At 41.5% G+C, this 14222-nt stretch overlaps 2 pseudogenes; both read left to right on the top strand.

Moving 5' to 3' along the window:
• Window positions 1–5417: 5417 nt before the first annotated feature.
• LOC125483411 lies at window positions 5418–5528 on the top strand (annotated as a pseudogene).
• An 810-nt stretch (window positions 5529–6338) lies between these two features.
• LOC125483410 lies at window positions 6339–6472 on the top strand (annotated as a pseudogene).
• The last annotated feature ends 7750 nt before the right edge of the window (window positions 6473–14222 follow it).

Raw genomic sequence — 14222 nt, 5'->3', positions numbered from 1 at the left:
GGAATTCCAGGATTCGACCCAGCTACGGTGAAGGAATGATGATATATTTCCAAATCATGATGGTGAGTGGCTTGGAGGGGAACTTGCAGCTGGTGGTGGTCCCATATATCTGCTGCCCTTATTCTTCTAGATGGAAGTGGTTGGGAGTTTGGAAGATGCTGTTTAGTATGCAAGTAGTCCAATTTTCAAATGAGGAATATTTGACTTATGAATGCTTGTACTTGCAAGCAGCTATTTTATGCTTTCCTACATTTTGTTCCAATTTGCATAGAAATAAACTTGCGAATGGACTCAAGAACAGAATCCATTCACATCCCAACGACTGCCTGTATTACTAAATTTGCCAGTTGCTCTTTGAGACTTTTAATTCTCTTTCATGTTAGCAGGAGAAATGGGATCAGTGAGAAGAATGATATGAGGCTTTTATTTAAAAAGTTGTTTATAGATTGAGTTTTCAGAATTGTATTTTCTCTCATTTTCAAAAGCCAACATTCCTATAAGTTTGCGACATAGTTACAATCTGAAACTTGTCAATGCAATTATTATTCATGACACTTTTTTGCTGTTCATTACGATCTATTTAAAGAATAAATTATCAAACAGTTCAAATCATTGGGTGCAGCTAAAAAAAGACATTATTAAGTTAACATGCACCCTTTTCTTCTATACCAATAAACTGAGATTTGAATACAATATTAGCACGATGTGCCAATTTGTGATGCTATTGTCATTGAAGTGAATAACAGAATCACAAAATTGTTATGGTGCAAACGGAAGTCCGTTTGGCTCATCGTGCCTGCACTGATTCTCTGAATAAACAATATGACACAGTTCTATTTTCCTGCCTTCTCCCCGTAACCCTGAATATTGATTAAATTTAAATAATCATCTATGCCCTCTTGAATGAATCAGTTGGATTTGCTGCCATCACACTTCCAGACAGTGCATTAAATAACCTAGCTATTTGCTGTGTGAAAAAGTTGTTTCTCACATCACATTTGCTTCTTTCACAAATTGCCTTATATCTGTGCTCTCTTATTCTCAAACCTTTTTTGAAAGGGAGCAGTTTCTCCCCATTCGCTCTGTCTAGCCCATCATGATTTTTAAAATTTCTATCAATTCTACTCGTAGCCGCCCTTCTCTAAGGAAAACAGCCCCAGCTTCTCAAGGAGATAGCAAGAACTGCAGATGCTGGAGTCAGAGATAACAAAGTGTGGAGTTGAAGGAACACAGCAGCATCATTTTTCCTGTTCCTCTGATGCTGCCTGGCCTGCTGTGTTCCTCCAGTTCCACACTTTGTTATCCCCAACTTCTCAATCTATTTTTATATCTAAAGTTTCTCAATCGTAGATCCATTCTTGTAAACCTCTTTGGCATTTCTTAATTTTCAGAAGATATATAATAAAGTCCCTCAAAAGGGTCTGCAAGCTAGAGTTGACCTTATGGAATTATTGACCTGACTGAAACAATGACTGAGTGGTAGGAAACAGAACGGAAGGATAATGGGCATGTACTCCAAATGGAAGAATGCGACATGCTATTACAAAAATTGATATTAAATCCTCGACTCTTCACTGTATTTATTAGTGACATAGATAATGGAGCAAAAATTTGCAAAACACAAATTTGTCAATGACACAAAGACAGTCTTGTCAGCAGTGTAGATTGAAATGTAAAGTTGTGTGCACGCATATTTATTTTTATTATTTTTGGAATTTTGATTCCTAAAATAGGGAAGTTAGACTTCAGTTCTAGTTGTGCAAAGGGACGTTTTACAAAATAGGATTAGACAGTCATTTGGAATAGTGACCTAAATGCATAGTTTCCAAAAAATTCAATCAGTTGCCTAGCAGGTTACCTATGGTGTTAATTGATGAAATGTTTATACTGCTGAGTTCATCAAGGTAGAGATGACAGACCAGAGGTCATTAGTTTAGCTCTGACTTCAGTTCAGAAAATTCAGAGCTTCAGTTCAGGAAACAGTTTCCACTGAACAGAAGAATCAAATGTTTCATTCAGGAGTATAGTCACTGTAGCAAAACAGTTTTAATTTGAGAAATTGGCCAGCTGTGAGCGTTTGTAAAGAGTTTTTAAAGTGGTCAAGTCTGAAAATCATCAGGCTAGCAGAAGTGGCAAAATGTTATAAAACTCTCTCAGTCCAAAAAGGAGAACTGGAAAGAGCCAGAAAAGCATATAAAGAGCTGAGATTGGAGAGATATTTCTCTGGCGCTTAGGTATCTGTAATGGATATTACTGGCAAACAAGTTGAAACTTTGTTTTCCTATTAATGATAAGATCGTCCTAAGCTGTCTTATCTATGTAGCTATGTTTATTATGATTTCTTTTGTGGTATAAATTTATGTTCCTGAGTTAAAGAACATTGGCAACTTTCTGTGAATATGTTTAGTGACTGACTATTACTATGGTAAATAATTGCAACAATTAAATTATGAACTATCAATCCAGGTTTCAGCCTGGGGTCTGACTTGTCCACTGTTACCATCAGTTGGAATCATAACATTATTCACAATAAAATAAGTAAATGTGCTTTATGTAAATAGGCAAAACCGTAGCAAGAAGTAATGGTGGTGGGAGTATTGTATTAGCATGAATAGAGGATTGGCTAACTATTAGAAGACAGAGAGTTGGAATAAGGAGGGGCATTTTCAGGATGGCAACACATAATATATATTGACTTGGATGAGAAAAATGAATGTACTGTAGCCAAATTTGTAGATGACATAAAAATAGGTAAGAAGGCACTTGGTGAGGATGACATTAAAGAGTTTAGAGAGAGATTTAGACAGGTTAAGCACAGCAGATGGAATATGATGTAGAAAAATGGGAGATTCTGCATTTTAGAAGGAAGAATAGATGAGCTGAATATAATTTATAAGGAGAAAAACTGGAGAAAGCTACAGCGCAGGGGAATCAAAAAGCTAGCATCCAGTTCAGCAGGTAATAGGAAAGGGAAATAGAATGTTGATCTTTATTTATTTCAAAGGAAATGGAGTGAAAAAATAGGAAGGTCTTACTAAAACTATACAAGGAACAAGTCAGACCACAGCTGGAATACTGTGAACAGCTTTGGATCCTTTATCTAAGGAAAGATATTTTGGCATTAGAGACAGTCCAGAAAAGGTTCACTAGACTGATCTCAGGTATGGAGCGACTGTCTTATGAGCAGTTGATTGTTGAGTTGTGTCTGTGCTCATTGGAGTTTAGAAAACTTAGACACAATCTTATTGACACATTTAAGCTTCTTAAGGGACTTACCAGTTTAAATGCAAGAAGGTTGTTTCCTCTTGTGGGAGAGTCTAGGACCAGAAGGCATAACCTCAGAATAAGGGGGTGCCCTTTTAAAATAGAGATGAGGCGGAATTTTTTCTCTCAGAGGTTGGCAAATTTGTAAAATCCTTTACCACAGCAGGACTGTTAATCATATTCAAGGCTGGGATAGGCAAATGTTTAATCAAAAAGGGAATCAAGATTATGGAAAAAGGCATGAAAGTGGAGTTGAAGATTAGCAGTTAAACCATTGAACAGCAGAGCAGATGCAATGGGCTGAATGGCCTACTTCTGCTCTAATTTCTTATGGTGGCAAATGGATATCAGTTATGCTGCAGCAACATGGCCAACCCATGCTTCACCTATGGCGACAGGTAGAATCTCACTTGGCATTTGTGTACTGAGGGTCTACTCATAGCTTGATAGAGCCAGTGAGAAAGGTGATCATCCAGATGAAGGCAATATTGGTACAGTCCACCCCCTCTCCAAAATACGTTGTCCAGAGATTTGCACACAGGGTCCCTGTTCTCACAATTCATGTTCAATGTCCAGATGAAGTAGAATATGCCTGGGGTGACCACTGGGGTTCAGGGAATGGGCCAGACCTGCACTACATGCAACAACATCAAGGGCTCTTGTCTCAATTTATCTTGGGCCCCTGAGGCCAATTCGAACTGGTCACAGACGCACATGAGCCAACAGTGGATCAGAGCAGAAAATGATGACTTCATCCATGTTTAGACAGGCATAGACAATCCAGTATGATGGGGATGCTGCACTATCAGATGCCCTCTTACATATTAATCAAGTCCCCATGCGCCCTGACAGAGGGATGTAGTTATCACATTGATATTTTCTGTGTGCATTTCACTGTCTGCAAATTGGCTGCAGCATTTTCTATGTTACAATAGCTGCTACACTATAAAAGTACTTAGTTGGCTTAGAAAACATTTGAGAAGTTGCCTCATCAAAATTTATTGCTGGAAATAAAAGCTTATGGTAAGGGTAACATGTTACCATGGGTAGAAGGTTGCCTGACCTGTTGTTGTAGTCATTGCATTTATATGGTAGTCCAATTCAATTGAAGGTCAATGATAATTCACAAGATATTGAGAGCGGGCAATTCATCCATAGTAATGCTATTAAATGTCAAGAGGCAATGTTTACATTCCCTCTGTCAATGATGGTGATTGCTTGGCACATGCGCGATACAAATGTTACTTTCTACTTGTCAGGCTTAACCTGGATATTATCCAGGTCTTGCGGCATTTGGATATGGACTGCGTCAGTCTCTGTAGTGTCTCGAATGGTGCTGAACATTGTGCAGTCGTTGGCGAACATCCCTCTTCTGACCTTATGTTGGAACCAATATCATTCATGAAATAATTGCAGATGATTGGGCCTCAGACACTACCCTGAGGAATTTTTGCAGAGATGTCCTGGAACTAGGATGACTGACCTCCAACAACTGCAACCATCTTCATATTTGCCAGATGTGACTCCAACCAGTGGAGAATTTCCCTCCATCTTCCCACTGACTCTAGTTTTATTAGGGCTCCTTGAAGCCACAACCAGTCAAATACGTCTTTGGTTTAAAGGGCAGTCACTCTCACCTCTTTCAGTGAAAAAGATTATCTGGGAACGCAGCGAGATCTTGATCAAATGGGCCAGTGCACTGAGTAATGCCAGATGGAGTTTAATTTAGATAAATGCAAGGTGTTGCATTTTGGTAAAGCAAACCGGGGATCAAACTTACACAGTCAATGGTAGGGCCCTGGCGGTGTTATAGAACAAAGAGGACTAAAAGTACAGGCTCGTAGCTCCTTGAAAATGGAGTCACAGGTAGACAGCGTGGTGAAGAAGGCTTTCAGCATACTAGCTTTCGTCAGTCAGTGCATTTAGTATAGAAGATGGGACATCTTTTTGCAGCTGTACAAGACGTTGGTGAGGCCACATTTGGAGTACAGTCTGTTCTGCAACACGAATTGGCTTTAATGCAATTGAAGAATTTAGACCACTATTTGTCGAATGCAAACTTACCTGCATTGGCTATAATGTGATTCCAACCCCATTAGTTTAAATGGCTCAGCTATAGAGCGATTTTCTTATAACGCAAGATCACACGAGAATGGAACTATCGCGTTATATCGATCCAGAAGGAGGTTGTCCAAAGATGAGGCTGTCCCATTGCACTTTGGGTGTGCTGACACTTGTGATGTCCCCAAATGTGAGATACTCAACTGCCACATTTGTACCTAAGATTTTGTACCTAGGGATGTTTGTACCAAGGATGGCGCCAGGAATGACAATTTTGCAACCTTTTCACTATACCCCTGCATCCCTGTACTTGACTACACGTGTGTGGCTCTGGTCACCCTACTATAGAAGGGATATTATTAAACCAGAAAGAGTGCAGAAAAGATTTACTAGGAAGCTGAATGGACTGGAAGGTTTGTCTTATAAAGAGAGGTTGGATAGGCAGGAACTGTTTTCCCCGCAGCATAGGAGACTGAGGGGTCACCTTATAGAGGTACATAAAATCATGGCAGGCATAGATAAGTTAGATAGCGGACAGCTTTTCTCCATTGTACAGGAGTGTAAAACTAGAGGGCATACATTTAACGTGACAAGGGAGAGATACAGAAAGATCCAGAGGATGGTGAGTGTCTGGAACAGGCTGCCAGACGTAGTGGTGGAAGCGAGTGCAATTTTGTCATTTAAGAAACATTTAGACAGGTACATGGATGGGATAGGTATAGAGGGTTATGGACCAAATGCAGGCAAATGGGACTAGTTTAAATTGTGAAAACTGGGCAGCATTGGCAAGTTGGGCCAAAGGGCCTGTTTTCATGCTGTCGACCTCTATAACTCTATGATCTCACCTCTGGAGTGCAGCTCAAGCTGACCATCAGTGAGCAGCTTGTTTCTAAGCAAGTGTTGTTTGATACACTGTTGGTATCATCAATTTTTTAATGATCAAGAATAGACTTACGGGGCAATAATTGAATTGAACTTGTGTTGGATAAGTAATGTTTCTGGTGTACAGGATGTAACTTACCTGGCAGGGAAGATACCTCGATCCACAAGGAGGTTGTCCAAAGATGAGGCTATCCCATTGCACTTTGGGTGTGCTGACACTTGTGATGTCGCCAAATGTGGGATACTCAACTGCAACATTTGTACCTAAGATTTTGTACTAGGATGGCGCCAGGAATGGCAATTTTGCAATCTTTTCACTGCACTCCTGTATGCCTGTACTTGAGTACACATGACAATAACTTAATTCTGATTCTAATTCTAATCTGGGCAATTTTCCACATTGTTAGATTCTAGCTTTGTAGCTATACTGGAACATTTGGCTAGAGGATGCAACATGTTCTGCAGCTCAAGTCTTCAGTACTGTTGCCAAGATTACTCAAAGACCTTACACAAACTAGGGTTGTATTCTCTACAATTCACCAGGTTAAGGGGGATTTAATGAACATTTTCAAGATATTAGGCAAGGAGTCAATGTAGAAAGAGTTAGCTTGATTAATGGGGAAGCCTTGAACTGGAGGCATAGTCTAAAAATTAGATCCAGACCTTTCAGGAATTAAATTATTAAACAGTGCTTCATATAAAGACTGACAAGTTCAAAACACGCTTCTGCAAATGAGCCTTGGTTTTGGATCATTCATTTATTTTAATACAGAAATTGATAGATTTTTGTTGACCAAAGTATTTAAGGGACATTGGACAAAGGCAGTATATGGGGTGGAGTCTTACAGGGGTCTGAGCAAAAAGGCAATGATGCGACATGTGGTAGAATCAGAGCAGAAGGCCCATCTCGGCATCAGAAGGACTTGTGCCATTGTTCATGCCTTTCACAAACAGTGAGTGAGTTTCTCACTAGACAGTGATGGAGTTGCTAATTGAGGGGGAATTTTTGTTTGTTAAATGCCTCGTTGATGACCCAACTTGCCTCGTTAATGTTCAGCTTCCTAGGTTACCAAACTCACCAAACAAGCTAGACGTTAAGAAGGCTCGACATGGAAATCAGTGCAAGTGCCTGGTAGATTCAACTCACTGCTTGCACTGAATGACCTCCATGTTGCATACATTTCCCAAACTTGTCCAGACCAAGATCCAAAGGCACCTGTTGCACTCACCCTTTGACCACGAGCTTTGGCATCCAGGATCTGCCAGTCTCTCACCCTGGCATCACTCCGGTACACTGGCAGTGAGCTCTGGAATCTGCACTCAGGGCTGACCACTTGCTGTCTTAGCACTGACTCACTCAGCAAGCCTGCATGCCCACACCGTCCTCGATTTACCTTGCCTGATTTTCTGTGCCATTTAGCGAATCCACGTCACCAGGCAGTTTACCTTGCTGGTCCAGAGTCCTCAGGCAAGAAAACGTAGAAAATATGATTAGTACACCATACGACCCCTTGAGCTTGCTCCACCATTCAATATAATCAGGGCTGAACAAGCAATTCAGTTCCCTCTTTCTCCCCATACCTTTTGATCCATTTTACCCTAAGAACTAAATCTAAGGCCTTTTTGAAAACATTCAATGTTTTAGCCTCAACCAGTTTCTGTGGCAGAGAATCCACATGCTCAACACTCCCTGCGTGAAGAAGTTTCTCCTCATCTCAGGCATGAATGGCCTACCCCATATGCTTAAGCAGTAACCCCTGGCTCTAAACTCCCCAGTCCTTGGCAGCATACTTCCTGCATTTACTCCACTTAGTTCTGTTAGAAATATATAGCCTTCCATGAGATCCCCTCTCATTTTTCTAAACCTGAGGATCACATCTTATTCTATGGGACCATGCTACATTATTCTCAAACCTACTCCATCAGCCAGCAGCAAGTATGCATCAAACACACTGCATGTCAGCAATAAGCAGCCATGTCTCAAAGTCTTAAGGGAGTAGTCCTCACCAAGCTCCACGTCCCAACACTTTAAGTCAACGGCAGCCTCCCATTCCAGTCAAGGGGCTTGGCCAAGATCAAGCAGACAGTCAGGGTGTTCTCAGTCAGGGAGACTGTGCTGCTGCAGTCCAGGGAGTGGGTCACAGTCAGCTTTGTGGCTCCATAGTGGGGGGGTAGGACCAGTGCAGTTAAGGACATAAACAGGCACCAGTCAGGGGGCTGAACACATCTTGTCTGAGGCCATCTGGTCAAGTTGCTCAAGGGGGTGGATCACTGTCAGTCCACCAGGTCACTGTCCATCTATCAGGTCAATCTGCAGAAACTTAGCGAAAAAGGGGGTTGAGGTAGGGGTGATAGAGCCAAGATAGGGACAACCATTGCTGCATGACTGAGTTTGTATTTGGGACTGAGGGCTACAGGGTCTAGAGAAGGTTACAATTTGCGAAGATGGTAAAGCATACTGGGAAGGGTGTACTGCAGTGGAGGGGTATTTGTCCGTCAGGAACATCCTGGCTTCAAGGGGAGGGCAGTGAATGACCACACCTGGCATGGACCCATCATATGCCAGGGACTTGGTGGGAAAGGCAGGCAGGACAGACACATGTACACAGGTTGGATGAGGACTTGGCAAGAGTGAAGCCTGTAAGATTAACGTTACAGGCAACTAGGAAGGGGATATGAACGTTTAGAGGCCTCACTGACATATTCAGCCCAAGACTGCAACTACTGACTGAAGAGCTTTCACTGACACCTTCCATCGTGCTGGAAGTCAAAAACGTGCAATGGGGAAGAGAGGACAGGGTAAATGATTCTACCTGTGAGAGAGGGAATTGCATTGATGTGAGAACCTTTTAAAGAGAAAGAAAATTGCATACAGACCCATGTATTGTACTTTCACAGATCTTTGGGGTCCATAATCCTTGGCTGTCCGAACACATTGACCCCTCTGTGTGTTACATCTCCCCGCCACAAGCATTGCCAGCTACTCTTCTGGATACTGAAGCCACAAACAATTGGGATATTGCACAAGCAGGGCCTAAGGTGTCAGTGTGACTCAATGCCATGTACAGGCACTGTTCCTCTTACTGCCAAATGATGCAGCTGGCTCTCAACACAGACGTCCATCCAGGGGCCCTCACTGTGGCCATGCTATAACAATGCCATTCAATCCTACACAGAGAGGTTAAAGCTCATAAGTCAAGATAAAAGTTCAGAATCATTCATAAGCCATTGACATCGATGCCACCAAAGTGCCCTTAATAGATCTTCTTCCTCCTCTTCCTTCTTCACGAACACCTGGGTGTTCTTTTTTGGCCAGTTGCAGAGCTCTTGCAGTGAGATGCTCACTAGATTGTGCTCCCACATTTTCTTAACCTAATGTTCCCACCAAGCCATCAGTTTCTGAGCTGGACAATGATGCAGGGGACAACCTTGGTACTATTGTCCTCAGGCATCAAGGAGATATCTGGGAGAAGTGGCTGTTACACTGTGGAGGTGGTGGACACACTGATGGTACCTGCAAGACAAAAGAGAGAGAAGGCATCACAGCCAGTTATGAGACTGGTGAGCCTGAGTTCATGTAAGTGGAATGAGGAATGATACTTACTTGGTGGGACATGGATATTCCTACATCCCCAGAAAAACAGTCTTCGTCTTCTTCTGAAAGAGCCAGGATTTTCTCCTCATAAAGGGTGAGGAGCTGTAAGTTGGGAACACTTGACCTTTCAGCCTCACTGTCCCCTAGTGTGGGTTGTGCTCACCAATAATGAGAGAAAGGGCAGGATTGAGTGACATGGTAATTGGTGGCATGGCTATTGATGCTGGTGCAGGTGGTCAAATGGTGTCTTGGTGGCCTGAGCACATGAGATTTAGTCATGGGGGCTGGGTGGGTGAGAGCTGTGAGGGAATGTATTGCATGCAATAGTGAGAGTGGGAGACCTTGAGCCTTGGTGGGACATGGGTGCAGTAGCAGAGATAGAGTGAGTGTGAGGTAGCTGAGAGAAGATTGTGGCATTTGCCCTGGTGGAGGATTGACCTTCTTGTAACATAGCTGGCAGTTCTTCATCATGGAGATGTGAGGCCCTAAGACCAGGCTTGCAGGGTCTGATGGTACGGCCTCCTCTGCCAATCCTCCAGGAAGAACACTTCTCTCCTTTTCACCACCCATCCATCAGGATGCCCAGGTCCCTGTCAGAGACAAAAGGTACCATGTTCAGGTTCTGCCCATGCCTAAGCCAGGTAGCTTCAGAATGCCAGTCCTTGTCCAGGTGCATAGGGCCCATTTAGTGATGGTGTGGGTGTAAGGATGGTGGTCTTTCAGCAGATGTTGGTTGAGTGATGAGTTGTTCCAGGAACAGCACGTAGTATGATGAGGCTGGAATCAGTTGTGAAAGACTCCACCAAGGCATGGCAGGTAGTTAATTTGGTGCATCTGGTAGGATAGAACAAGAAATCTTGTTCGGCCTCGGGAGGCAAAAAGCCCTCCATAACACTTGCAGCAACTCAGACATTGCCGAATAAAACATGGAGTTAGGTTGCAAATTAGTTGTGATCTCTGTGAATGGCGGAGCAGACTTGAGGAGCTAAATGATGTGATCCTATTCCTATCTTCCTATGTATTTTCGAGTTTCTTTTTAAAATTTCTGGTATTCAGATTTCTTATACCTTTATTATTATGAAATTTTATGTATTATTTGTAAGCATTATAAGAGGGTTTTAAAGCAAAGCCTTCAATTAGCAATGAAGAGTGTCAGAATGAAACTTATATGTACAGCAAACTAATAATCAGTTTTCAGTTCTTTCTCAAAACAATATCTGTACTTAACTGCAGCAAGTATTTAATCATTTCTTGATGACTCACTAAGTTCCTTTAAATTTAATCTTCATATAACTGGTTTTAAAGTTTATATTGCAATCAGATTTCTTCGATGCATTTTGTATTTTCCTGTTATCAAGCTTATTTTAATGTAACTGCCTCTTAAAATTATTCATTAGAATTAGAATCAATAATTTGAGGAATTCCATTGATAATGGGTAGATATTGCATAATGAAATAAAAAGACAGAGGTGGAGAGAGAAACAGAATTAACATTTTGGATTCAAAGTCTCTTCTTTGGAATTCAAATTCAAACATGTTTATACTATATATGTACACATTGTGTGCATGCATTGATTTCTACTTTCCAAGAAAATATATAAAGTAATTTTTTCACAAACTTCCAAATTGATAGACAAGATTGAAAATTGCAGAATTCTTTCATTCGTCCTCGGGATCTGAGCAATGTTACGAGGTCAAACTTTGTTACCCATCGCTAGTTGTCCTTAAGAACCAGGCACCTTCTCAAACTGCTGCAGTTTAATATACCCAGAGTACTATTGGTTAGGGAGTGCCAGGATTTTGACCAAAGACAATGAAGTCAGGCAATATAGTTCCAAGTCAGGATGGAGTTTGACATGATCTCGTTTTAGAAATGACTTTTTGACTTTTTTGAAGGCTACTATGCATTAATGGAATTCACTGTGGCATTCAAAATTCCAAAAATAATTTGTCAGGCACTCAGTTACTGATTGATAAATACCATTTGCGATAACTTGAAAGGAAGCAGCAGATTCTGAACTGTTTTCAGGAGCAAAGTAACATTGAAGAAACCAGCAACATGTGCTAATTTTGCAACATTATTAAATTTAGAGTGCTTTCGCATATAAACAGACCTTGATACTATGACTGCAGCCATGTCCAATTTGGATTTTGTACTAAACATGATTCTGTACCAAAACATGATGAAATTAAAAATGATTTTAAAAAATTGAGTTGATTTTCCTGTCATTTCCCACCGCTCCCCCCCCCCACCCCATTTATGTAAAAAGTAACAATATTTTTGGACTTTAAGTAATTTAATATAATCTATTTTTATTCTTGGTATTTCTCTCCGGTTCTCGAACAGACTTCCAACTTCTCATCTTTCAGATAGTCTCATTCCTTACATATCCACATTTGAGGGTTTGAGCTATTTATAAATATGCTGTCATTTAGATGGATGCATGCAAGACTAGACATTTGGTCTGACATGCAGTCTTTCAAGACAACAGTTGCTCTGGAATAAGAAACTGTTTCCATCATACTTTAAAATTCTCAAGTGTCATATTACTGTTATACTTTACTGTCGGAGGTTACATTGCCCTTGCTGCTGCTTAGCAACATACGTTCTGTCGAAAACATTATTGGTGCAGCTTTCCCCATATTCTGTACTATTGTTTTGTTACAGGATATATAAAGAAAAGAGTGGCTTAAGTAAGCTTGATCAAATACTATGTTATTTTATTTTGTAGTTTCTATACTTCCTCATTTCTCCACTTTATCTCTTTTTTCTGACTTAGTGTTAAAAAATCTAGCTTCTGTAAGTGTAACTCTACTAGTTTCTTTTAATCCACTTCATGTGATATATGCATTGCTGTCTGGGCCAGTATTTATTGCCTATCCCCAGTTGCCCTTGAGAAGGTGGCGGTGAGTTATTTTCTTGAACTGCTGCTGTCCATGTGTGTTAGGAAGGGAATTCCAGGATTTTGACCCAGCGACACTGCAGGAACAGTGATATATTTCCAAGTCAGGATGGTGAGTGGCTTGGAGAGGAATTTGCAGATGGTGGCATTTCCATACATCTGCTGCCCTTGTCCTTCTAGATGGAAGTGAACGGGGATTTGGAAAGTGCTGTCTAAGGAACATTGGTGAATTTCTGCAGTACATCTTGCAGATGGTACACACTGCTACTAAGGAGTTTCGGTGATGAAGGGAGTAGACATTTTGGATGTGGTGCCAATCAAGTGGCTGTTTTATCCTGAATAGTGTCAAGCTTCTTGAGTGTGGCTGGAATTACACTCATCCAGACTGTTGGGGAATGTTCCGTTATGCTCCTGACTTGTGCCTAGCTGGCGGACAGGCTTTGGGGAGAAGAAGGATTGCTAGCTTCTGACCTGTTCTTGTAGCCACAGTATTTATATAGCTAGTCCAGTTCAGGTTCTGCTCAATGGAAACCTTTAGAATTTGACAGTGAAGGATTCAGTGATGGTAACACCATTGCGTGTCAATGTGTGATGGTTAGTTTGTCTTTTATGGGAGATGGTCATTATTTGGAATGAATGTTACTTGCCACATTTCAGCCCAAGCCTGGACTGCTTCAGTATTGAGGAATCATGAATGGTGCTGTTATCCCCACTTCTGACCTTATGATGGAGGGAGGGTCATTAATGAAGCAGCTGAAGATGATTGGGCCTAAAACACTACCCTGAGGAACTCCTGCAGAGATGTCCTGGGGTTGAGATGATTGACCTTCAACAACCACAACCATCTTACTTTGTGTCAGATGTGATTCCAACCAGCAGAGAGTTTTCAGAATAGAAATTGCTGGAAAAGCTCAGCATGTCTGGCAGCATCTGTGGAGAGAAATCAGAGTTAACATTTCAGTTCGAGTGACCCTCAGTCAGTTCTGAGGAAGGGTCACTCGACGCGAAACATTGGCTCTGATTTCTCTCCACAGATGAGCTTTTCCAGCAATTTCTATTTTTGTTTCTGATTTACAGCATCTGCAGTTCTTTTGGTTTTTATTTAGCAGTGAGTTTTCCCCTGATTGCCATTGACTCCAGTTTTAACAGATGTCCCTTGTGTGATAGGAAACTTGATGAACATTTCCCTCATCTTCTGCCAAGCCTGTTCCTTAATGATTAAGGTACTGTATTCATTCATTGATTGTAGAATCTCTACGGTGCAGATAGATGTCATTTGGCCCAGCATGTTTGCACCAACCCTCCAAAGAGCATCTCACCCACCACTCTATTCCTGTAATCCTGCATTTACCATGGCTAACCCACCTACACTGCACAATCCTGGACACTACAAGGCAATTTAGCCAATCCAACTAAGCTACACATCTTTGGACTGTGGAAGGAAACTGGAGCATCCAATCAGACACGGGGAGAATGAGCAAACTCCACACAGTCACCCAAGGCTGGAATTGAATCTG

The sequence above is a fragment of the Rhincodon typus genome, chromosome 6, assembly GCF_021869965.1.
Source record: "Rhincodon typus isolate 14 chromosome 6, sRhiTyp1.1, whole genome shotgun sequence".
Classification (NCBI taxonomy): domain Eukaryota; kingdom Metazoa; phylum Chordata; class Chondrichthyes; order Orectolobiformes; family Rhincodontidae; genus Rhincodon; species Rhincodon typus.
Note: the sequence above shows the minus strand (reverse complement) of the source record. Positions and strands in the feature narration are given on the sequence as shown.